The sequence below is a fragment of the Schistocerca gregaria genome, chromosome 3, assembly GCF_023897955.1.
Source record: "Schistocerca gregaria isolate iqSchGreg1 chromosome 3, iqSchGreg1.2, whole genome shotgun sequence".
Taxonomy (NCBI): domain Eukaryota; kingdom Metazoa; phylum Arthropoda; class Insecta; order Orthoptera; family Acrididae; genus Schistocerca; species Schistocerca gregaria.
The window spans coordinates 350418152-350445898 of NC_064922.1; positions in this window are offsets into that span (position 1 = coordinate 350418152).

The following is a 27747-nucleotide window of genomic DNA, read 5'->3' on the forward strand; positions in this document are numbered from 1 at the left end:
GTAAATTCGATGAAATGAATCGAACTATACGGATAGTGTAAGATACTGACACTGCCCTTCTGAAATACAAGTGTTAAACATTTTAGACACAATCGCGAACATGTGATACGGTACTTAATAAGTACTCTATGTGGCACAACTTGTTCCAAGTGTCCTATTACCGACGACTTTTACTACCGAGTACGAGAAAAGACGTGCACAGGGAATGTAACAAGTCACTTCATTACTTTTTCGTCGTGAACATCCTCAATGACCTGAACAGGAATTACGACGTTTTTGGTCAATCATTCCCTTTTTCTCCACAAACAGGTTTTGTAGCAGCGATCTTGATGTTAATTTGCATCGAAAAAAATCATATCGCTGGCCACACAGCTTCTATCCTAGTCAGCTTTAAAATCAGCTCGTAGCATGGAAAACCAGTTTATCAATTTTTTTATAATACATTTAATTAGCTTGCTACATGTACTCGTTTCTTTCTTGATAATGTAACACAATGATGTGTATATTTCTAACCCGGTTCAGGGTACAGAAGACACATTAAACAGACGGACAACTGTGCCTCATGATCTAGCTGTTCTATTGAGTCTGTTTGTATCAGAGTTTATCAGTTTTCCGTGCAGCACGTAACACTAAAGCATTTCTTTTTTACTTTTTAATATCGTTCATTTGTGATGAATGTAACTATTTTCATTGTTCTGTGGCGACGCAGGAAGCTTAGGCCTATGTGGGTGCAGGATGTTTAGCTAAGAGTGCAGGTGTGTGGTCCAAGAAACGGCCGAGAGCGTTAGTGATCAGTGTTGGCTCTAAATACATTTCCAGGATTCATAAAATGTCAATACTATATTGTAGTACCCGTGTTGTTCTATTTTGCGATGTCCTTCAGACATGCATGCGTGTCGGAATGAACAGGCACTGCCGCGATTGGTAGGCGTTCGAAAAACGAGAATCATATTCACATTAGTTAATATTGCTACACTTTGTCTGCTCTATACACTATAGTCAATGAAAATTTTTGAATGGTTCAGGTCTCGAAGCCGAATCTTCCGTTTAACGCGAGAGATTCCTTTACACGCCTCAGCCACCCGAGCACGCTACCCGGACCGACCGAAACTTTCAAATGTCACCTGTTTCATCTACATTATATATTCGCACATATACTGGGAGTTCTTTACAGACAGATACATATGATTAAAGTCGAAGGCAAGTTAATAGCTGTGAAACACTATTTTACAGTGCCTTTGTTGTTCTAATGTACTTTGCATTACAACAACAGAAGCACTACAATACAGTTACTCGTATTTCACGCTTAATAAGTGGGTTTTGACTTTAATCATACGTCTCTTCCTGTCCGGGACTCACAGTATATGTGCGATTATCGGATACAAACGATAGCCGTCACATCAGTGGCATGTGGGAGTATCGATCAGTCCGGAGAGCATGCTGGGGTAGCCGAGGGTGGTCAAGGTGAATCTGGGTTCGAGTCCCAGCCGTTGGGCAAAGTTTCATTGTCACCATTGCATAGTGCAGCTACAGTGCAGCAATATTCACAAATGCGAATATGATTCTCGCAATACAACGAAAATAGTTTCTTCATAACGTTGACCGAAGCCGACAGTGCGCCGGACAGGTGCAAGAGTTCATACAGTTCAATGGCATTTACATTGCTCCTTCCGCAGGGGCGGCGCAATGCAGGGTGCCAACGCACAGGTCTGCAAGCTTTGTCCACACAGCCAGGACGCCGGAAGTGTAACTTCACCATGGTGCTCTTGGAGACACTGGAGTTCATGCCCAGATCAGTGGCTCATAGCTCAGAGGATGATGGTAGCTGAGCAGAAGTACGCCCTGGTCTTCCAACAAGGGATGGCCAAGACTGCGGTAGCTACTTACAAGTACAGCCAGGTGGCATCATGAATGCATGTCTCCCAGACAGCGTGTGTGGGCAGCAGTAGCAGATCATCCTCAATCGATCCTCAGTGGGATGCTGGTTGAAAATGCTATGGGATTCACATCAGTGGCAGCAAAGTAGGCAGTAGCAGGAGCATTCTACGGCAGTAGAATGCGCCAGGCTGCCTGGTGCACTGTAACTGAAGTCACCAGGTGAATATTATGCAGCAGATATTAGAAAAACCTCGATGTGGATTCACTGCAACTCAAAATACTGTCACACTCACTGTTCACAGATTGCTGGCAACTCAGTAGAGCAGAACAAAATATGTGCTTTAGAAGTACTAATGTTTATGGCAGTTGGCTCACGCCACTGAAGTTATCGAGCTGTTGTTGTTGTTGTTGTGGTCTTCAGTCCTGAGACTGGTTTGATGCAGCTCTCCATGCTACTCTATCCTGTGCAAGCTTCTTCATCTCCCAGTACTGACTGCAACCTACATCCTTTTGCTTGTGTATTCATCTCTTGGTCTCCCTCTACGATTTTTACCCTCCACGCTACCCTCCAATACTAAATTGGTGATCCGTTGATACCTCAGAACATGTCCTACCAACCGATCCCTTCTTCTGGTCAAGTTGTGCCACAAACGTCTCTTCTCCCCAATCCTATTCAATACCTCCTCGTTAGTTATGTGATCTACCCGTCTTATCTTCAGCATTCTTCTGTAGCACCACATTTCGAAAGCTTCTATTCTCTTCTTGTCCAAACTATTTATCGTCCACGATTCACTTCCATACATGGCTACACTCCATACAAATGCTTTCAGAAATGACTTCCTGACACTTAAATCTATACTCGATGTTAACAAATTTCTCTTCTACAGAAACGCTTTCCTTGCCATTGCCAGTCTACATTTTATATTCTCTCTACTTCGACCATCATCAGTTATTTTGCTCCCCAAATAGCAAAACTCATTTACCACTTGAAGTGTCTCATTTCCTAATCTAATTCCCTCAGCATCACCCGACTTAATTCGACTACATTCCATTATCCTCGTTTTGCTTTTGTTGATGTTCATCTTAAATCCTCCTTTCAAGACACTGTCCATTCCATTCAACTGCTCTTCCAAGTCCTTTGCTGTCTCTGACAGAATTACAATGTCATCGGCGAACCTCAAAGTTTTTATTTCTTCTCCATGGATTTTAATACCTACTCCGAATTTTTCTTTTGTTTCCTTTACTGCGAATGGTGAGCGAATTTGGAACTTTTTTCTAAGGTTGTCAGTACTTTATACCATATCGCAGTTCTTTCTGGCATATGAGCTCGCTGAATGTCGTTCTTACATATGATTGTTGTTATGGCACCTTACAGTGCTGTCAGATTGACGTTATCATTTAGTCATTTTGCTGAGGTCACACTGTGTGCTCTGCACTTGAGTGAGTTGTAGCAGTGCCACAGTTGTGTGCCTAGCTATATTAGCTTTCCTTCCTGGCTGCGTAGTGGTTGTGACACTGCACTAGGACCTGTTTTGGTTCTGGTCTGTACCTGCCAGGGAAAAGTCTTTAAAATTTTACAATGACTCAGAATTCCCTTCTATAGAACAACAATTTCTTTGCATATGATCAATTGCAGTATTGTGATATCATACAACTATTAGAAGCTATTTTTATAAATTTTGTAAAGTAGACACACTGGAAATTTCAGGGACATTGCATTATATAAAGTGAAGGATGAAGTAGTAGTATCTGCAGCGTATAATGGAGGGTCGAAAATTAGCTATGAAGTAGGTTGAACGCTATGTAGCTGAATCAAAAGTGCCTGAAACCAAGTGTGTAGGTCGACAGAGTATTGGGCAATCATGTATCAAGGCTTTGAGGATGTGATGGGCATATAATTTTGTAGTCCACAGTACAGTGTAAACTAATGAAATGGCTTGACGAATGAGTTAATGGGAGAGTGCTGTGCAGTTGAAACATGTTCAAAGTTATCCACAACAGGAAGATGAACCTTGGTCAAAGTAAATGTGTTCGTCCGAAATATTACATCATGCCACCAGCTGCACCTGAAGTAAGACTGTAACATTTAAGGCAACTGGAACTGCAGAAGACTTTCCAGTGTCACAGCATTATCCTTTGGACAATATATCTAGTGTGTAAAAATTAAAATGGTAATTACACTGAATCGCCAAAGACAATGGTATAGACATATGTATTCAAATACAGAGATACATGTACAGGCAGAATACGGCGGTGCGGTCGGCAACGCCTACACAAGATAACAAGTATATGGCACAGTTGTTCGGTAGTTCATTGCTGCTTCAATGGCAGGTTATCAAGATTTAAGTGAGTCTGAACATGGTTTTATAGTCGGAGCACGAGCGATGGGACACAGCATCTCCAAGGTAGCGATGAACTGGGGTTTTCCCGCAAGACCATTCCACGAGTGCACCCTAAATATCAGGAACCCGGGAAAACATCAAATCTCCGACATCGCTGCGGTCGAAAAAAGATTCTGCAAGAACGGGAACAACGACGATTGAAGAGAATAGTTCAACGTAACAGAAGTGAAACCCTTCCGAAAATTGCAGCAGATTTCAATGCTGGTCCATCAAAAAATGTCAGCGTCCGAACTATTCAAAGGAACATCATCGATATGGGCTTTCGGTGCCGAAGGCCCACTCGTGTATCCTTGATGAGTGCACGACACAAACCTTTACGCGTCGTGTGGGCCCGTCAACTCCGACATTGGACTGTTGATGACTCGAAACGTATTGCCTCGTCGGACGAGGCGCGTTTCAAATTGTCTCGAGCGGATGACGTGTACGGTTAGGTAGACAACCTCATGAATTCATGGAGCCTGCATTTCATCACGTGGCTGTTCAGGCTGGTGGAAGCTCTGTAATGGTATGCGGCGTGTGCAGTTGGAGTGATATGGGACCCCTGATACGTCTAGATACAACTCCGACAGGTGACACGTTTGCATTCTGTTTGATCACCTGCATCCATTCATGTCCATTGTGCATTCCGACGGACTTGGGCAATTCAGCAGGACAATGCGACACTCCACACGTCCAGAATTGCTACAGAGTGGCTCTAGGAACTTTCTTCTGAGTTCAAACACTTCCTCCAGTGGTGTTGCAGTTCCTACTGTGCCCGTGATTGCTGTGAAAATAGGACGAGGAAATCCGCCTTATGCAAGACACCTTTTTAGTTTCGTTTTACTGAGACTGGGTAAAAGGAAACTGGAAAAGGGTCTTGCATAAGGCGTATTTCCTCGTCGTATGAAACACTTCCGCTGGTTACCAAACTCCCCAGACATGAACATTACTGAGCACACCTGGATGACAGCCATGTGGTCGTCCGTCAGCATTCGTGGCACCCAAATAGATTACTCTTTTCGCATTTTCAGGCCGTCATGCAGGATTGTGTGCACGGAACCCACAGAAATGCCAACTCTGGAGGCGATCTGTTCTACAGTCATTCGGCGATCCCCCAAAACAATTCTCTCCACTTTCTCGATCATGTCGTCAGACCGGCTAGAGCGACCCCGAGGTTGTTTCGGTTTGTTGTCACACGATGTTCTGCCTTAAACTGTCGCACCCACGAACGCACTTTTGACACATCCATAACTCCATCACCACATGTCTCCTTCAACTGTCGATGAATTCCAATTTGTTTCACACCACGCAAATTCAGAAAACGAATGACTGCACGCTGTTCAAGTAAGGAAAACGTCGCCATTTTAAGTATTTAAAACAGTTCTCATTCTCGCCGCTGGTGGCGAAATTCCATCTGCCGTACGGTGCTGCCATCTCTGGGACGTATTGAGAATGAACGCGGCCTCATTTTAAAACAATGCGCATGTTTCTATCTCTTTCCAGTCCGGAGAAAAAAAATCGGAGGCCTTAGAACTTGAATGCACCTCGTATTTTGACTGTACTCCTTGTAGTAGTACCCTCATACACCTCGCCAAAATAGACCTCCCCACAGCTACACGCAATCTACCCGTTTTCGAGCGTCCTTGGCCAGTTTTAGGTGATCCTGTAACTTCCGGGTGTGTTTCTAGATTACATCGAGCACGCGTAAAGGGAGTTTTGCTTCAGTCATTAGCAATCCAGGGTGTGAATCGGTCACTCAAAGAAGCTACGATCGCCCATGAAAATGTCCTCCGGAGATGGGGAACAAACGTTGGTTTTAATGTGGAATCCTTTCCTACTAGCCCGGGACATTTTATTAATTGTGACATATCCGGCGGCGTAAGTTTACATTTTTCAGTCCAGCTGTTCCCATTTCCAAAACTGTATCGTTATCCTTGACGGACGGAAATAGATTAATTTGTTTCTTAGCGTCTTGCGCTCTGAAGGAACATATAATCGCTTTTTTTTTAATGAAACTATATTTCTGAGCTACTACATGCATAAATAAGGGCAAATTATTTTTGTTTATTTAATTTTTATTTTTAATAAAATTTTACAAATGGTGTCATATTTGATACCTGGGGACCCAATTATTAAATAATATATATGAAAGATAAAAAAAACCTGTTATGTTCTTACTTTGCAAATTTAAGCTTCAACTTCAGCTAACGTAGTTTTTCTATTACATACTGTGAAATTTCAAGAAGCAGTTGCGTTTACTTGTGATGCATAAAAATACCTTGCATTCTGTGCAACAAATGAAGGTGAGGCTCTTTCATCGTGCGAGCCTACATTTGGATCAGCATTTTTAGAGAGAATTTCTCATCTCTAGTAAATGCAAAGCGTTTGATGACATTGACTGAAATGGTGGACGTCTGGACTCTTGCTGTCCGTCATCCTCTGCTGAGTTCTCTCACTTTGTTCAGCAGGCCTTTTATAGCAGACCATATTTTGTGTAATATCAATTTAAATAGGTAATACTGCATTACATCTTTTCTCACCCACTTATTTTTGATAAAATTCTGTCTGTATTCTAACCATGTAGCAGCTATTGCAAATTCTGCAAAATGATGTATTGCTCTTATTGTCCATTTTATCTCATCCGCTGGGGGAACTACAGCCTGGAACAGTTGAATCAGCATCGTCTTCATCTTCAGAGCATTCTGCACCCGAGATATTTGGGTCTGTCTAACAGCTCTAGAATTTCATTTTGAGAGAAGCTTGCCGGAAGTTAGAGTATAAACAATAACCTCAATTACACATTTTGTCAACGTGAGGAAACACATGCTTTTAAAATTTTAATGTCAAAGACATGATATTTAGGCGTAAGTAGTTCAGTGTGCACCCAGAAACTGATTTGTCTAACAAACGAAATTATGTTAATAGACTCCCGGGGTATCATGGGAGATACCATGCAGAAAACTGTTCGTTAATAATAGTAATATCACTTTCTGGTACTGTACTTTACCTTATGTTACTTCGAAGTTATTTTAAAAACAAAGGATAAAAATATCTGAGGTAATAACAATTGATAAAGCTCTTTAATTTACTTTTACTGTTCCACATGCCGCTGCAGTACAAAATCCACTACTACAAACCCTGCTGCCACCTGCAATGGTCGTTGAGAGTGTGAAACAAGTGACAGACGGCAAGTGATTAACCTATAGGATACGGTATCAACTATCCAACATACCAGCGTCAACGCACGACGAAATAAACAATACAGACCTGCGATATCATACATTATACCAAAAGACACAGGATGTTAACAGAGCTGAAAAGTTCTTGAATCTCACTCAAATTATATTTAATGACAATGTCAGTATTACTTGTGGAAACTACCATATCTGATCGTGGTTGAAATAATACATCTGTTTTCTGTATTACTGTTGTTACAGCATCAATGAATTTTATTGTCACAGCAAAATTTAGGATTACAGTAACATGGTCAATTCATTGTAGAAAGTAGAGTTAAACAATGAACTAACACAAATGCGTCTCTTTTGGTAACTTGTGGAATAAGTTTTAGTTACACTTTGCACTCTACATAGTAGCAGCATTTTATATTTGCACAACACATTCACATATGCACCGGGGCGAAAAAAAGACGCACGCCTTGCACTCGCTTACACTAAATACATCTACGAAGACTGTAGGGGGTGTCTGGGACTGAACTACTCGGTGTAGAGCAACGCCTCGGTCTTAAAGTCTGAACTGCGACCTGTCGCTGCTCACTTCCTGGATTTAGGCACAGCTAGTGCTGCCCCTCGGTTGGTTCTCGTCTTCGCCCTCCTAAGCTATGCAAAGTCTACACAGGAGTGGCTTTATACGATTGACATAAGCAACAATCAAGCGTAAAGCAGTTTGAGCTTAAGTGTGACTAGCGGCAACACCTCCGAGATCGGGTGTGGTGCTTTTCAAAACTTCTTAAACTTTTTGCCCGGGTGCTCCTAAAGGCTAGTGCACAGGTAGGCAAGGTCTCCCAACCGATACTGTGGCGCGACTCCTTGCTATCGCGTCGTTTCGTCCCACCGTTTCACTGCCTTCTGTGCCTGCTGTAGCTTGCATACTAATTCTTTTACGTGTTCGTTGTTGACTCCAGCGGTCGATCGGGCAAGGTCCAAGGGTGAATGTGTGAGGGGATGGCCTGATCGGCCACACCCTCATCTTCAGTTCCACAGAGATATTAGTCACATTCGAGTTTATGCGATTTTGTTTCCATATTAGCTTTAATTTTGTTTTCGATCCATAAGTGAGTGACTACGATGTTCAGGGGCACTGTTTCTGCAGTAATTTCACTCCATAACTTTTTATTGTAGTTAATATTATATAGTGCATATGTATGCAGGAGTAGCTTTCGGGCAGTTTGGTTCTCTCGACTGTGTTGTGCGGGACGAATTGGAAAGAGTTTCTATGTCCGGTAGGAGGCAGGTCATGTGACGCCACCCACCTATGTGCCTCGCGATTGCGCTGTCGCATTCAGACTCTGTGTGGGCGGCCGCCAAAGGGAGTTGGAGACTGCAGGGGGCCTTTGTTCAGTACAGACGGTGGCTCACTGGCATTCCAGCCCTTCTCAGAGACGAAGAGCAAACAATACTGAGGGACAGAGACACGGTATTAACTTCAGCTACTGTCGCGGTGGTCGAACGAAAAGGCTCCATGTAATTGTGTTTGTGGCTGACCCGCGACGGAGGAATGCTAGCAGCAGGCCTTTCAGGACCCTCTAGAATCTTCGCCGGACTCGGGCGATCATATAGGGAAATAACACGCTTGGTGTTTGCTAAATTTTTGTCTACGAGGAAGTTTCACACCGGCGTGTTGCTGGAGGGGTAGTTTTGAGCACACTTCATGCCTTAGATAGGAAATAATCTGATTGGTTATTCCCTCTTAGACACGTTGTGGGGAGCCTAAATTTTACAGCAGAATTTTTTTTTGTACTGGAAGTTGGGTATCGCATGTGCTCACTGATTGATTGAGGGCTAAGCGAGGAGGCACTGCACCTGTGCTAGATGGAGAAGAGTAGGAGTCTTGAGGTAGAATCCATGCGGCAACCGGTTGTGATAGAGATGGAACACAGTTTTATAATCTCATTGCAACGTGGCGTGATGACTGTCATTGGTAAACGGAGTCAACGGCAGGTGCAGAGTTGCGGTCGCACACCCACGCCGGCCGTTGTAATCTGCGAGTCAGCGAAGTGAGGTCTGCGCAGTGAGGCTTAACGAGCGTGATTCGGAAGGAATATGGACGGAGTTCTGATTAGGTAATCTCGGGCAGTATTAATATGTGGAGCCGAGCCTAACCAAGTAATGTTCATTTCCTTCCTTTAGACACTTAACCTGCCAGAGCTGCTCGGTCACTCACTTGGAATTAATTTGCCAAATTGTGTGCTGTAATGTCTGAAGCCACCGAACTGTTTCACTGTTTTAGTTCATCACTGATTTTCCCTCCATCGTCACAAATAACGTCAGAGTTTAACTGTTTTTCTCGCATGTTAAATTTATGTGATTCAAACGGCTCAAATGGCTCTAAGCACTATGGGACTTAACATCTGAGGTCATCAGTCTCCTAGACTTAGAACTACTTAAACTTAACCAATCTAAGGACATCACACAGATCCATACCAGAGACAGGATTCGAACCTGCAACCGTAGCAGCAGCGCGGTCTCGGACTGAAGTTCCTAGAACCGCTCGGCCATAGCGGCCGGCCATTGAATTATCCGTTTGAGATTGATTATACCATTTGGCAGATTAAAAGATAACGAATAAAAGATGTAGTTACTTAGTTGTTGAATTCTCGTCGGAGTGTACGTCAGCATATGCCCCCATGTTCTGTACTCATTAGGGTTCTGTGCCCTACAAGAGAAAGACGTGTCTAAGTATAATAGCCCTATCGGTCATTCTGAAGTTCAACAATTAAAAAAAGCTGCTCAGGTTTCTCTCTATGACTGAAATTAGGGGAAATAAAAACGAAAATCCTCAGAACTTCAGATAATTTGGCACTGTGAGCTGAATAAATGCTGTAAAAACATTATTAATAAGCTATCAATGCTCAGCTACAACACTTCCGGAAAAACAAATTACTACACATGGAAAGACGACGTAGATTTTGATCCGATGACAGCATATGCCACCTGATGATAGTAGATGTACTGAAATGGTTTTAACTTCAAATGGCTCAAATGGCTCTAGGCACTATGGGACTTAACATCTGAGGTCATCAGTCCCCTAGACTTAGAACTACTTAAACCTAACTAACCGAAGGACATCACACACATCCATGTCCGAGGCAAAAATAGTGTATTGGCATAGGTACGAGTGCGCCATCTGTGTCTACCCTTTGGTAGGGAATGTGTCAGAAGGCTCAGTGTGGTGCAAATGTGGAGGAAGCACCTCCGTTAAGTCCCGTAACCCCCCCCCCCCCCCAGTACCAATCAAGCAGGCAACCACGCCACAGACACGCAATGGTGCTTCCTATAGCCAATAAGCAAGTTTGAAAGGCATAAAATTCCTATCACTTCCGAGTGCTAGGATGGTCCTTTCGTAGAACTGGCAGACAAGTTGGACTTGCTGCATTAGTTATGCAACGATGCTGGTATCAGTGGACCCGTGAACATTCTCACACCCATAGATGAGCTCATGGATGCCCACTCATCACAGACGCCCGCCAGGATCGTCGTATCGTAACACACAGATAAGAAGGCGTGTTAGCCCGCACATGTCAACAAGAATTATTGCAAACAGGTTATTAGCAGTGGGGCAATGGGCACATACTCCTCTAGCCCGCCTTCCGCTCATCTAGATCTACATTTGCATGGATACTCTGCAAATCACATTCAAGTGCCTGGCAGAGGGTTCATCGAACCACCTTTCACAAGTCTCTATTATTCCAATCACGTATAGAGCGCGGAAAGAATGAACACCTATATTTTTCCGTACGAGCTCTGATTTCCCTTATTTTATCGTGCTAATCGTTCCTCCCTACATAAGTCGCTGTGAACAAAATATTTTCGCATTCGGAGGAGAAAGTTGGTCATTGGAAATTTATGAGAAGATGCCGTCGCAACGAAAAACCGCCTTTCTTTTAATGATTTCCAGCCCAAATCCTGTATCATTTCTGTGACACACTGTCCCATATTTCTCGATAATACTAAACGTGCTGCCATTCTTTGAACTTTTTCGATGTACTCCGTCAGTCCTATCTGGTAAGGATCCCACACTGCGCATCAGTATTCTAAAAGAGGATGGACGAGCGTAGTGTAGGCAGACTCCTTAGTAGGTCTGCTACATTTACTAAGTGTCCTGCCAATAAAACGCAGTCTTTGGTTACCCTTCCCCACATTTTCTGTGTGTTCCTTTCAATTTAAGTTGTTCGTAATTTTAATATTTAGTTGAATTTACGGCTTTTAGATTAGACTGATTTACCGTGTTGCCGAAGTTTAACGAGTTCCTTTAAGCACTCATGTGGATGACCTCACACTTTTCGTTATTTAGGGTCAACTGCCACTTTTCGCACCATTCTGATATCTTTTCCAAATCGTTTTGCAGTTTGTTTTGATCTTCTGATGAGCTTATTAGTCGATAACCGACAGCGTCATCTGCAAACAACCGAAGACGGCTGCTCAGATTGTCTCCCAAATCTTTTATATAGATAAGAAAGAGAAAAGGGCCTACAGCACTACCTTGGAGAACGCCTGAAATCACTTCTGTTTTACTCGTTGACATTCCGCCAATTACAACGAACTGTGACATCCCTGACAGAAATCGCAAATTCAGTCATATAACTGAGACGATATTCCATAAGCACACAATTTTACTACGAGCCGCTTGTGTGGTACAGTGTCAAAAGTCTTCCGGAAATCCAGGAATACGGAATCGATCCGAAATCCCTTTTCAATACCACTCAGCACTTCATGTGAATAAAGAGCTAGCTGTTTTTCACAGGAACGATGTTTTCTAAATCCATGTTGACTGTGTCTCAATAGACCGCTTTCTTCGAGGTAATTCATTACGTTCGAACACAATATATGTTTTAAAATCCTGCTCCATATCGACGTTAACGGTATGGGTCTGTAGTTTAGTTTGTTACTCCTACTATCTTTCTTGAATATTGGTGTGACTTGTGTAACTTTCGAGTCTTTTGGTACGGATCTTCCGCAGAGCGAACGATTGTATAAGATTGTTAAGTATAGAGTTAATGCACATCAGCATACTCAGAAAGGAACCTAACTGGTATACGGTCGCCGGCCAGTGTGGCCGAGCGGTTCTCGGAAGTCTGGAACCGCGCGACCGCTACGGTCGCAGGTTCGAATCGTGCCTCGGGCATGGATGTGTGTGATGTCCTTATGTTAGTTAGGTTTACGTAGTTCTAAATTCTAGGGGACTGATGACCTCAGAAGCTAAGTCCCATAGTGCACAGAGCCATTTTTTTGGTATACAGTCTGGACCAGAAGACATGCTTTTATTAAAAGATTTAAGTTGCTTCACTACTCCGAGGATATTTACTTCTACGTAACTCACTCCATTACGTTGACGTGCATGGGTGGGCTGGCGCCGTCAAAAGATCACTTCGAAAACAGAATGGCGCTCTGTGGTCTTCAGCGATGAAAGAAGATTATGACTGCACACAAGTGATGGACGACATAGAACTGGTGAGCGCTGTCTCGTAGAGTGCCTTCATCCAAGACACACTGATACTACCCCAGGACTTAATTTTCTGAGGTGCGATAATCTACAGTCCTTGTTCACCTTTGGCGTTTCTGGAGGGGATGCTAATCAGCGCTCAGTGTGTGCAGGATGTTCTTAGACCAGCTCTCTTGCTGTTCTTGCAACAGAAAGGTGACGTGTTAATCCAAGAGGGTCATGCTCGCGCACGCACTGCCTGTGAAACTCAATGTGCACTGCAAGACGTGTAGCCAGTTCTCTGGCCAGCTCGATCTTCGGACTTATTTCCAGTCGAGCGCATGTTTGTTACGATGGGACAAAAAGTGACTCACGCGACTCGTTAACCAACAACTCTTGCAGAACTACGTGAACGGCGTGGAATAGCGTATTCCAGGTCCATCTGTTCGATCGACTCGGTGGCAGAACCAGCACGTGTTGCCACCTGTGGAGACTACACCACGTACGAGTACGAGTGTTTCAGAATGGGTCAATACCTGGAACCAGAGAACCGCTTGTGCTGTTGATGTGTAGATGTAATCATTTCACGTTTCCATATGCGCTGTTGCAACAGTAAATCTTCAGACAAATTTTTCTTCTGGCAGTGTAGACGGGGACCACTTTGAAACGCCTCCTGCTCCTGTACACAGTCTTAGTATACAGACTTAGGCCTGTTGAGGTGTGTCCACCCTAGTTATCACGTGTAAGGAAGCAAGATTTTGCCATCATACATTTAATATCCTTTTAGATATTTCCAGAACGAGATTTTCACTCTGCAGCGGAATGTGCGCTGATATGAAACTTCCTGGTAGATTAAAACTGTGTGCGGGACCGAGACTCGAACTCGGGACCTTTGCTTGGTTGGTAGAGCACTTGCCCGCTAAAGGCAAAGGTCCCGAGTTAGATTCTCGGTCCCGCACGCAGTTTTAATCTGCCAGGAAGTTTCATATCAGCGCACACTCCGCTGCAGAGTGAAAATCTCATTTTGGAACCCCCCCCCCGACCATGCTGTGGCTAAGCCATGTCTCTGCAATATCCTTTCTTCCAGGAGTGCTAGTTCTGCTAGGTTCGCAGGAGAGCTTCTGTGAAGGGAGGAGACGAGGTACTGGCGGAAGTAAAGCTGTGAGGACGTGCCGCGAGTCGTGCTTGGGTAGCTTAGTTGGTAGAGCACTTGCCCGCGAAAGGCAAAGGTCCCGAGTTCGAGTCTCGATCCGGCACACAGTTTTAATCTGCCAGGAAGTTTCATTCTTTTAGATGTTTATTTATATTACATCACTGTTTACTATGCACATTCGGGCTATTAATAATTTCACTGAATGGTACTGCCTAGCATCAAGTACTAAAAATTGCTGTAGCACTGCATATCTGGGAGTTAACCAGAGCTCAGCACTGACAGAAAGGGCGAAGTGGGCCACACGTTCCTTGGAGGTTACTGTCGGCTAAAGAGGGGCTGTAAAGAGACTAGTCGTGTTCTCCAGGGGTGGAAGTTTACTGCCATGAGTAAGAGCAGAGCTTGTAAGGTGCGGTTTATAATGCTGGAGGCCAGAGAAGCCCTGTAGCATGGACAAGTGAGTGAGAGATTTCTCTCTGATGGGACAGAAAAAATATCAGCATAACGTGCCTGGGAAAAGAGACGAAACAAGACGAAAAGACATCCTTTCGGTGTGAAGGAATGCATAGGGTTACAATCGACTGTCTCAAGTTGACTTCTGAAAAGTCTTCTCATGGAAAGCATCGGGCCATGCTTCCCATCGAAAACCAGAGATATCTTTTTTATTGGCAGTTTTTTTAACGACTGCTGGGATTCGTCGCCTGAACACAAATGTCGATGTCCTGTCAGGAGGGCCGTGGATATGACGTGGAGAAGACTCTTCCCTCTGGAGATTGAATAAAGACACTTTCCTCCGGGGATGGATCGAGGGCACTTCCCTGCCGTGATCGATCAAAGGCAGGTTCCTCTGGGGATAGACTTAGAAACTTCGATGGTGGGATTCACAGTGGAGAAACTGGCCGTTAGACTTTGAGAAGTTTTGCTTTTGGCACAGGGGAGTGGGTGAAGTTGTCTGTGACAGAGTAGTTATTCTGCTTCCTCGAGTGACGATTCTTTAGCTGTATGTGGAGCGTGGCACGTCCTGGAGTGCTTCTCTGAAGGAGTATACCTGGCTAGTGAGCAAACAGAAGTCTTGACTAATGTTGTGTCTGCCCGCCCGTCTAGCCGCGCGGTCTAACGCGCTGCTTCCGAGCGGGAAGGCGTGCCGGCCCCCGGCACGAATCCGCCGGTGGATTAGTGTCGAGGTTCGGTGTGCCGACCAGCCTGTGGATGGTTTTTAAGGCGGTTTCCCATCTACCTCGGCTAATGCGGGTTGGTTTCCCTTAGTCCGCCTCAGTTGCACTATGTCGGCAATTGCTGCGCAAACTCTGTCTTCACGTACGCGTACACCATAATTACTCTACTACGCAAACATTTGGGGTGCACTCGTCTGGTATGAGACGTTCCCGAGTGGAGGGGGGGGGGCGGAGGGGGGAGAGGGGGCCGAACCGCACAATAACCCTGGGTTCGGTGTGGGGCGGCGGTGGGTTGGGTGGACTGTTGTGGCCTGTTGCGGGGTTTTGAACCACTGAGGTCTACGGTCGGACGAGGCCTCTCTGTCGTTCCTAGGTCCACGGTTCAATACACAATACACAATGTTTTGTCTTGTGCAGAGGTCATTTCAGCCTTACGAGTTTGTGGACGGCATATCGTGTCCTCTGTCCAGGCAGAGAACTGCAGGTACAGTACGTCACATACGTCATTTGCACAGTGGCCACTGCTCCAGTGAGCAGAACTTTGGTGTAGAACAACTGCTGTCCATACTTCAGTAGATGATATGCTCACTTTGGTTCAAAGGGTAGGGAAGCAGTCCATTTTCTTTCCCACTGAGAGTTTTCTGAAAGCGTTAGTCAGGATGAAGGTCTCCTGTTTCTCACTGCTAATCAGTATCAGTTAAGTTTGGGTCCAGCTGATAACGGAGGGGGGACGGGTGCTGTCAGAAGAAAGTCAAACACAAATTCTGGCATCTGAAAATTAAATGTAGGCGAGAATCTGATATTGTGTGCTTCATATTTATACAATTTCTTGCACTTTGTGTTTTTCTTAGAATAAATAAATCACGGTACCCACGTTGTGTTTAGTTCTAGTAACTTCCGATAGGAATGGCTGGTTTGATGTGCGAAAGTAAAACCATAACATGATACTTCGTTTTAAGGAAGTCCCTAGGTGTAGGTCGTTAATGGCAGAGTCATCTTAATCATTTGTAGGCAAGAGAATCCCATTGCGGAGAAGACATTAGGCAACCACATATAGACACGCTGTATGTTGCAGACAGCATGGGGTTTACACATACTTGCTGCTCACTTAGTGGCTAACAGTCTTAATGATTGTTCTGTGGTCTCGCTCGATGCAGCCATTTCCTTCAGGTGTGCTGGCGTCTTTTTTAGCTGCGCTATATGCATCAGCTAACAAGTCCGTTTAAATAATTCATTCATGGAATTCGTTATTTAATGATATTCCAAACTTCAGAATCCAATGTTTTACAAAAACTTAACCACTGTCTTAGCTCTCTGATCAAGGATTGTATCACGAAAAAATATCTGGAGAAATGATCCAACATGCTCAATACGTATTTATTCCTGTCTTTAGTAACAGCTCAGCAACACACAATCCTACTCGGTCAAATGGTTCACTAGTCTGTGGCAGTTCCTGTAACGGTATCTCTGTTTTTTTCCAAATTATTCCGTCTGTTACGGATTTCACATTGTAAAACGAACTAAAAAACGTTACGACTTGGCCACCAATATATCTAAATTACTCAAATTTTTTTAGCGCAGTACCCAGATAATAATGAATCATATACTTATGTGGATATGGTGTCTGTTCTATCGGATACGTACGAAAGAACAGACACCATATCCATGAAAGTATATAGTTCTGGCAGTACCGGCCATGACCTATCTCTTCTGTGTGGATGCACACATATTACCCAAACTCCTACGGGACTTGGTAAGAATGTCTTCCACGAGTAATGAGTGTGTTGGGTAGAAACACTACATTCGTAGTGGTTGAACATATAAGGTGAGAACGTGGGTCTCGCGCGAGGCGTGAGCGAGATAGTCTCTGCAGTCGCACTATCCTCTGTGCCATCGGTGGCTCAGATGGGAGCCGGCACGGTAGCTCAGCGTGTTCGGTTAGCGAGCTCGTTGGCCTCTGTAAAAAAGAAAGATGGATAGAGCGCCTGCCAAGTAAGCAGGAGATCCCGTGTTCGAGTCCCGGTCGGGGCACACATTTTCACCTGTCCCCGTTGATATGTATCAAAGCCTGTCAGCAGCTGAATGTATTAATATATAATTCTAATTTCGTAATAAAGAATCATGTCGTTCCAGCATGATTCCTGGATTAATTAGGTGGTTTTCTTTACTACTGATTTTGTACAGAACTATATTTGGATAAAACTTTGATCATTTTTCCATATTTTGCATTGTTTTTAAGCAAAGAATTCAGACTGGTACGAAGTAAAATCTTTCAGGAAGCAGTATACGTAGCTGTTGGCCTCGTGAAAATATCAAAGTGACCAAATGATATGCGAAGACAAAGTTTCGTAAATTCGACACAGGTGTAGAATGTTACAGATGTGAGAAGCCTAGTCACAAGATAAAGACTGTAAATAGAAAAGGATCTGCTACAATTGCGGGAAACATCTTTCAGCATCTGATGGATCCAATTTTGCGAGGGGTCGCAGTGTATACATCGATGATATAATAGTTTTCAGAGAAAACATGAAGCAACATACAGATTGAATTAAGCAGCTTTCGGGTGTATACGAACTGCAAATCTCTTTGGACATGTTATAACCAGTGAAGGCATGTGCCATCAACCAAAATTAACTGAAGCTGTCAAGAATTTTCCTGGACCACAGAATTTGAAGGAACTGTTGTCACTCTTGGGATAACCAGTCTTGTACATACGTTTCATGACCTGTCCAATGATATAGCTACTTAAAAAGGGAAGAACATTTAACTCGTCAACAGAATGGAAAAAGGCGATCTAAGAACTTAAACCAGCTCAAACCACCCTCCAATGTTAGCCTATCCAGATTTCAGTAAGCTCTTTATTCAGCTGCTTCAAATTATATTGCTGGCGCTATTTTGTCTGAAGAAATTTTCGGCCATGAACACCTGATATCATTTCAGATTGGCACGATGTAAAATCTTTCAGGAAGCAGTGTACATAGCTGTTGGCCTCGTGAAAATATCAAGGTGACCAAATGATATGCGAAGACAAAGTTTCGTAAATTCGACACAGGTGTAGAATGTTACAGATGTGAGAAGCCTAGTCACAAGATAAAGACTGTAAATAGAAAAGGATCTGCTACAATTGCGGCCAACAACGAGGCCAACAGCTACGTATACTGCTTCCTGAAAGATTTTACATCGTGCCAATCTGAATGCTTTGCTTAAAAAATGGTTCAAATGGCTCTAAGCACTATGGAACTTAACATCTGAGGTCATAGGTCCCCTAGACCTGGAACTAATTAAACCTAACTAACCTAAGATCATCACACACAACCATGCCTGACACAGGAATCGAACCTGCGACCGTAGCAGCAGCGTGGTTCCGGACCGAAGCGCCTAGAACCGCTCGGCCACCGAGTCCAGCTGCTTTGCTTACCTCCTCTCCACACAACATTTGGAAGAATGTGTCCGTAACTCTCTGAATGCGAATGAGAATGAGAAACTGAAAATTTATCACTAAGCAAGAGCAAAGCAGCTCAACCACACACAAACTAATAAATGAACAGTTAAACCCTCAGACAAAACGTTTAATTACGACCCACAATCACAAGAACAAATTAACGGAGAAGCCAATTAAAATGAAACCATATGTAATCCACTCTTTTCAAGTCCGTCGGAAACAGTAACAAACAGCAAGTAGAAACTGACAGTAACTCACTAGGAAAGAATATACAGAAAATAACGCTAAACAAACTGGACAATATGTTTAAGTCAGCTTTGCTGTGCAAGCCCACGGAAACAGGCAATGTTTTGAAACGTGCTCATCAAGTTCAGTTCCTTCGGTTGAACAGCGAATGTCCCAAGAGACCTCTGGCTCAAATGGTTCAAATGGCTCTGAGCACTATGGGACTTAACAGCTTTGGTCATCAGTCCCCTATAACTTAGAACTACTTAAACCTAACTAACCTAAGGACAACACAAACATCCATGCCCGAGGCAGGATTCGAACCTGCGACCGTAGCAGTAGCGTGGTTCCGGACTGCGCGCCTAGAACCACTAGACCACCGCGGCCGGCAGACCTCTGGCGCTTCAGTCATGTTCGGGCCGTAGCCTGCGACACAGCAATTTCTTCCCCAGATGTACAGCTGTTCACTTCGCCTCCTGTCCACACGCTAATGAAGACCCTGACACCGACGTAGCGCAATTGGCCGTGCTCTGTTACGAAGGCGCCGACTCATCTTGTCCATTCGGAGTGGAGATGGTGTTCCATTTGACAGCCCTAAAATTACCTATTGACCGCCAATCCGAAATTCCACCAAGTGATCCCGGTACATCTGTAAAAGGCTCGAAACTCGCTGCACAACCCGTCTGTGGCGCCACGTGCGAAGCTGTTGCTAGGTTAACAGTCAAAGAGCGTAATCACAAGCAGGCATACACCAAGAAAAAGAAAAAAAAGTGAAGCACCCAGAAGACATAGTCCGATGTCAGTGTACACATATACACCTTCGGTGGCTATGTAAATTTATGTCAATTATTCATGAATTAGTGTTTTTGGTGTTTGGCGTTGTTACCAGAAGTGGTATGGTATAGAAGAGGCGTGAACTTTATCTGATGTCGAATGATCGCTGCAGAGAGCAGGGAGATTCCGCATACTATTGTTAGCAGCGTTAGCAGCATCTGACAGAGCCTGAAATGAGCCTCATTGTGGGTATAGGGGGCATTAGGATGTCACAGTTGCCCAGTGTTGGACTTCATGGAAACGTGGGCAGACATCCCCATCGTGAAGGTTCCGGTCGACTACGTCACCACCACAAGTGAGGACCGCCTATTGCGCCCAAAGCACATCGCAATGCCTTCGCATCTGCACCTGCCATACAAGAACAAATAGTGGACACCCTGCAACACTCTGTTTTATTCCACAACTTTAGTCAGAGACTACCGATAGTTGGAGTAGGGAATTACTGTCCACTGCGTAGGTTCCGGTTAACACCACAACACGAACGGCCGTGTTTGAAGTGATAGCGCGATCGACAAACATTGAGTGCGTTGCATTGCTTGCAGAATGAATTGCGCTTCTGCCCTTCTCCGACTCACCATCGTCAGCCTGTATGTGGCGACCTGTGTGGTCCCAAGCTTCTAACGCTTTGGAGAGGCTCAGAGGTGTAATTGCTGGCATAGCGGTGTGGGAAGCCATCGGATGTGACTTCTGTCACAGTTGATAGTGATTAAGCCATCTCTGACAGCATAACGATACTTATGGACATCCTACATCTGAATACGTTACCACTCATGTGCCGATATTGTTATGCCATCTGTAATAGGACAATGCTCTTCCACACTTGTAACGTGTATCAGTGAACTGTCTGCGTGAAGTTGAGGTTTCTCCATGGCCAGCAAGATTCCCACATCTGTCTCTGACAGAATGTGTGTGGGATCAGCTCAGACCCTACCTCTGTCCCAGTGCTACGGCCCAAGATACCAAGGAAGAGCCGTCACGGTTTTGGTCCATCTCGTCTCAGGAGAGAAGCCACACAACCTCTCACCCCACGATGTTTCATTTCTTTCCTCCTCTCTTTCCGGATGCTTCCCTTTTCTGTCAGGCAGCGTATTCTACGATAAGATAAGAGTAACGTATAATCATGTAGAAAATAAAATAGTGCAGGTTAACAGTAAAGTCACAGAATCAGTGGATGTATTTTTATGTTTAAGGCAGCTGTAGCAGTGAACTGATAGACAGTAAAAGTGCAGAAGAGTAATAATGGCCAAAACACTTTTCATAAGTGAAATTAGTTTCTGGAGCTAATCTTCCGACGTGTCGGAAAAGAAAGTTTACAATCAATGTGTATTATCAGTTTTGACCTAAGGCAGTGATACAGACACTTTTACAGCAAGACAAATTGATGGGTGGCTTAGTGAGTAATGACAGATGCAGAGAAGAACCAGGAGAAGTAACAATGACGAAATAGAGCGTGGAACTGACTGGAGTGACGTAATTATTATGTTCACACTGTAACTAAAATAATGGTGGGCAGAAGATATAGCCTGACTAATAAATGATAGATGGATCAAGGAAGATCTTTGGAAAATAGAAGAAAAAGACCGAGACTAATAGGAGGTGGGTAGACAACATAGATGACTTTAGAGAAAATTCAAGTGCGTATAACTGAAGTCGATACCGTGCAGAGAGAGCAGTGGAGGCTTTTATCCATCAGGCGTTGTAAAAATTAGCAGCTGATGTGGCCGAGCGGTTCTAGGCGCTTCAGTCTGGAACCGTGCGACAGCTACGGCCGCAGGTTCGAATCCTGCCTCGGGCATGGATGTGTGTGATGCCCTTAGGTTAGTTAGGTTTAAGTAGTTCTAAGTTCTAGGGGACTGATGACCTCAGATGTTGAGTCTCATAGTGCTCAGAGCCATTTGAACCATTTAGTGTGCTGTTTACTTGACTGTAAACAGCACACTAAAAATTATTTGTATAGACAGTTACTGACTGCCGTGTAAGGATACGATATTCAGTCATTTTGAAGAGAACATTTAATGTGCTGTTTTAGTTTTTTTTGTTGTAACGGAATCCAATATTGTTTGTTTTTGACCCATTACTGTTTAAAAACTGTCAGATTTTACGCAGTATGAAAACGCAGCGAATAGTCAAAGAAATAACTACTGTAACGAGGTGATTCTAAACGTTTTGGCAGCAGCTGCAATTCTGAAGCAGCGCCAGTTAAAGACCGTGGCGAATTCCGTGAAAGCTTGCGACGTCGTTCATATGCAACAGATTAAAAGTTTCCTCAATTATCAGACGCTCGGGCGTCTCCAGGGCCGGGCGCGGAATTGAGGGCAATTTGGCGTAAAATTGCTGATCACGCCGCCAGCCGGCGCCACCAGCGCCGCTCCCGCGTGCTTGTTAATCCGCGGGGAATCCCGGTTGCTCTTCCTCCTCCTCCTTTCCGTGTTCTCGCCTCTACCCCGCTGTGCCGTCCCGTCACTTGCAACTCACATTAGTCGGAAGGCGTGTCCCCTGGTGGCTGTTGCGAATTACACCAACTAAGTGCTAAGGCGCCATTTAGTGCACAAGCGCTCCTCTAACGGAGACTCTAATTATTTCCATGATCCACCTATACATATGCCTGCTCGTATAGCATAGCGCGCAGTGTGCTAGCTTTAAGAGAGAAAAGTGAAGCACACCAAGATCGAATCCGCGTGACGGGTTACTTAGTTACTTGTATATTTTATTGATCATCTGAACGTTTATTTTATCGAAATGTTATGAATTGAGTCATTTTACAGGACATTTGGGGAACCTAATATCAAAGACCGCCAAGTGCACTTTCGATTTTTTTTCCAGGAGAGGCAAAAATCTGAAAAGCATATTTTCAAAATTCCCCGCTTGTGAAATTTTTTGCCTACTCTATTTTATGTCAGAAAAACGAAATTCAGTAACGAAAACATGGAAAAAGTCAAAATAGTTAGGTCCTAAATATGGATCAGAAGCTCGAGTTAGCAGGTTTTGATACAAACTACACGATTTATGCGCTCCTGAAGCTAAACCGAAGCGTATCCACATGTTTCTTGGGTTAGTTTTTACTGCATTTTTTTTTACAAATAGTTACCAATCGGTGCCTTCTGCACTTTTGTTTCAGGAATGATCCTGGTGGTAGTTAATATAAAACGAACAAAGAACATGGAAAGGGTGGAAGGGTTTGAACAAAAAAATTACTAAACAATCAGATCACATCGAAACGTGTATTAATTGAGACACGTAAAAAACAAAAAAAATATTGCATTAAACATTGACATAAATTAAGCACTGGTTGCTCTTCAATAAAAATGAGAAATACTTAACATGTTTTAAACATTTACAAAGTAACAATAACGAACAAAAAACATGAAATCGGCGCTAAATCCTCATCTTCTTTCCTCATTTTCTTCCATATTTCCACATTCGCAATGTTCTTTCTCCTCTTCTGCACCAGAAACTTCTTTTTCAGTGATGCTGCAATATCAGTGCGGTCTCTCTGTCTCATGACATTTTTCACCTAAATCTTCCTCTAATATCTTATTCTTATTTTTTATTTTTTTCTGCATCAGCAGTTTTTTGGGGTAAGAGGTACTGGCGAAGGACTCACCAGACCAAGGACTTTGCCTTCTTTGTAACAGACAAAAGTCTGCAAATGTCTGTATTATTTGCATGACTTTTTTTGAGAACGAATCTGACACGTTTGCGAATAGAAAGTGTAAAATGATGGTTCTGTGTTGACTTTGAAAGCTCCTTAGGTTGTTCTCATCAGTCAAAGGCTTCACAGTCTCTGCCCAGTAAATTTATGGTCCCATGTACAAATAAATAAACAAGTCGCAGTAATAAGAAACTTCAACAGTAGTTGTTTTCTTCTTGAAATATTTTTCAAGCAAACCAAAAACTCTGTTAGATGAAAGAGAAGAATGCCCAATTACGGGAAATACCAGTTCAAGTGACTGAAGGTTCCTTGGAGCAATGTTTCACTAACCAGTATGAGCACGTGGCCAGCAAGTTGAGATTTTTATTGTCTCCTGCACAGGAATCTGCTAACAGACGAATTTTATTTATTTTAGGAAGATCATCTCCATCGTTCTTCTTTTTAGACAGCACTTTGAAAACAGCAGGCACGAACTGATTCGAAAACTTTTGCGTCTCATGTTCGCACCATACTGAAAGTGATAGATAATTCAACGAAGCCCTTGAACACGGTATAACTACAATCGGGTTATGGTAATAAAGTTGTCAGCTGTAATGAGCCGTCTAGTCCGATACTTTAAGGATAGGCAATATTTTTTGCATATCGAAAGAAATGGTTAAAATTTCTTCTGTTTCTTCCCTCAAATGATTGAGGAAGGTCTTCCAAGCTAGAATATTTGCATCAGGGAAAGTTTCAAGGGCACCGTAGTCTACATGATTCCTCCATACTACTGTCAAGGTCAAACAAGTACTACCTCCAAAGACAGCTGAAACATCACATGTGAACTGAACACTAAGTGCACGATGGACATTTGGACCTCCAATAAGCTGCTGCTTATTGAACTGGCCAGCAAGGTCAATGTCAATTGCTTTCAATGACTTATACACAGGCACAATGTGCCTCAAACGGCAACGATAATAATGTCGCCTAGGAACTGCACAGGTACGTTAACACAACTGAACGTTTCAAGCCAACGCTCAGTGAGCTCCAGGCGCAAAGCGTGCGACGTGAAACGTGCAGGTCTCCGATTCAGAGTCCCGCTTATCTGACCGCAGCCTGCAGTGAATGAAGATTCCTTTTTGTCTTGATTTCGATAACAACTTTGGTATGTCATTCCTGATTGCTTGTTTCAGTCGGTTTTCTAATTCAAGACAGAGAGAGAAAGCATTGGTGAGAGGAGATTAGAAGCTAAGGCTGAACTTTGTAGTTAATATATCGCGAAAAAACGATTCATTCACCCGTAAGTTTTAGTCTACCGCACTACTGGTATACGTCTTATAATTTTTAGAATGTTCATATCTGAACCAGCGTGAATTCTGTTTCCTTTACCTCTATTGTACCGGGATTGTATCCCTTTGAAATTCTTGATAAATCCAGTCACAGAGTTGAGTTTATCATTGACCGCTGTTGCTCACGCTCACCACCACGACTTTCATGCGGCGCCACTGAGCCCTGCCTATTAAAACGCTGGAAGACGGCAATGACACGGTGTTTTGTTTTACCGAGAAAGCCCAAAAAAACTTCTCAGCAAACTGGTCGCATTCAGCATGAAATATGCGTATGTCACAACCTTAGGAGATCTTTCAGCACTTCTAGAGCGACGTCTGCCAGGCCGTTCGTCCCTGTAGTGGTTCAGAACCAAGGTACCTTGAGTTACGTTATTTTTTGTGTTGCAGAAAGCTACAAGAAAACTCTGAACCGCGTTTACTGTTTGAAGTCGGCACAATTTTGTACGTCTTCTGTGGCTGCAAGACGGAAACAGACGGGGATCTGGGCGAGTATCTGGGATAAACTGGAGGCTAGATCTTTCATTTTCAACTACTAGTAAAATATTACTATACAGTGACGTAATCACGACTGTTAAAACTAAACCCTCAGAAAATGATACGATACAGGAAATGGGGGTGGACATCTTTTAAACAAAGCCGTTATTCCTTGCGGTGGAATCTTCTCACGAAATTTCAGTTACCAACTTTCTCTTCCGAATGCGAAAATTCGTTGACACCGACCTACATAGGGAGAAACAGTCATCATAATAAAATCAAAGAAATCAGAGCTGGCGCGGAAAGATACAGGTGTTCGTTTTCTTCGCGTGCTGTTCGAGATTGTAGCAACAGGAAATTTTTGTGAACGTGGCATGAGGAACCCTTTGTCAGGCATTTAAGTGCGATTTGCACAGTATCCCTGTAGATTAGATGAAAATTCGAACAGACACCACACGGAAAAGTGTATATTTAAATAATCTCTCTGATCTTCCAACTAGTTGAGATGGCCACCTTTGAAACAATACCTGCTTGGTCTTAGCCTCCTTTTAAGCAAAACCAAACTTTTAAATGGCGTTTTAAACCATTTTCACTCGTTTTTGACACTAAGTGAGAGTACAATCCTATTCAGCACGGAAAATGTTGTAAGAAAACTCGATATCAAAAAACTGAAAAAATGTATTTGGCAGTCTTTGGTGCTACGTTCCTCATGTATGCATTATTAATGTTGATATTAATGAATGTAAAATATTTCACTCATAGCCGTGGCAAAAGGATAAAAAATTTTATTTCTGCATACTGAACTCCTTTTTGAGCCAGTCACAGCTTTAGTAATGGGTAATAAAACAGATTTTTCCTCTAATGTTGTTAGTGCTGTTATGCATAATTTTCGCATGTTGAACTCAGATTTGATTTTAGTTTTACTCCATAACATACAGTTTCTTCTGGATATTAGTTTTTTCACTGTTACGAAAATATCCTTTAATTTAATTTAATTACGTTTCAGTTTACACGCAACAGAGAAACTTTCTTCTCTATATGTTTTTTTTTATCTCTGGTGTTAGCTATAATATACAGAAGTCACAGTTCTGCCTTGTGGCGCTCACTGTTGAGTCTTCATGCAATTTCGAAGAAAGAGTGTTGGAGCTGCATTGTAAGCACAGTTACTACTGTAGTATCTTTTGTGCTTATGTGAACTTTTTGATATACGACTACATACTATCAGAAACTTCTGTGCAAGATATCTAGACAATGTCTAAATAACCCCAATATGTTCTGTTACGTATGCTGGGACATAGTATGAAAAGACAAAGACATAATCTTACTATTGTATTTAAGAGAGCATGAAATTTGTGTTCTGGCTGCACAGCTATTTAAATGGGTGCAGGGTTGTCGAGCATGAATGCTATTTATGGTACCAGTGGTCTGGCGCGAACAGAATGATCTTGCAAGTGGAAGTGAAATGATAGCTGGAAAATAAAAAAAAAATGCTGTTCGGTATCGAAAATTGCTCTCAGCCATGCATCCAGTTCTTCATGGCTTTCTCCATCTCCTAAGCCACCAAGTAAATGGACTATTGATGAACAACGTATAGAAATGCTAACTGACTGCAGTGGTGACGAAACAGTAGCAGCCGGCCGGAGTGGCCGTGCGGTTCTGGGCGCTTCAGTCTGGAGCCGAGCGACCGCTACGGTCGCAGGTTCGAATCCTGCCTCGGGCATGGATGCGTGTGATGTCCTTAGTTAGATTTAATTAGTTCTAAGTTCTAGGCGACTAATGACCTCAGAAGTTGAGTCGCATAGTGCTCAGAGCCATTTGAACCATTTTTGAAACAGTAGCAACCACCAGCACAGCAAGTGTTGTTCCGGATCCGGAGTGTTTGCCATCACAATCATCACCTCATCACATTAGGCAGAGTAACTTAACGACCTCTGTAAGGACTTGTATTTGCCTCAGGCACTATCCGAGTTACTGACTTCGCTACTCCAAGGATGGAACTTGCTCGCTCAGTGCGTTGAAGTGACGTCATGTAGGAGGTGCCACAGTGTGTTTGAGACCTTTTCGTCTTCCTCCAACGATGTGTGTACTGTTAGTAATATCAGTGATTTGTTTGTAGAACTGCGTCATGTTAACAACACTGACGAACTGAGACTTTTTATTGACCCCAGGAAATCAAGTTTAAATACGGTCCTCCATCATAATGTTAACAAATATGCCTCAGTTCCTTTCGGATACTCGTTTAGCATGAAAGAGACTTACGAAACTATGCGCGATTTGCTCAGTCGCTTAGACTAGACATGTACAACTGCAGGGTCTGCAGGAATACCCTCTTAGAAGAACAAAATATGGACTGTCCGTAATGATGCCGTCAATCCACAACACACACCTACATTTGCCGAATGAAGCAGTACCGTTTGATGTGCGAGCGAGATTTCCTTGTTCATATTCTGCAATTCGGGATATTGACATGTCCTTGGAGATGGAAGTGTGCTTCGTCTGTCCACAGAATATTCCATGGACATTCGTTGCCCACTTCCTTGTGAGCAAGAA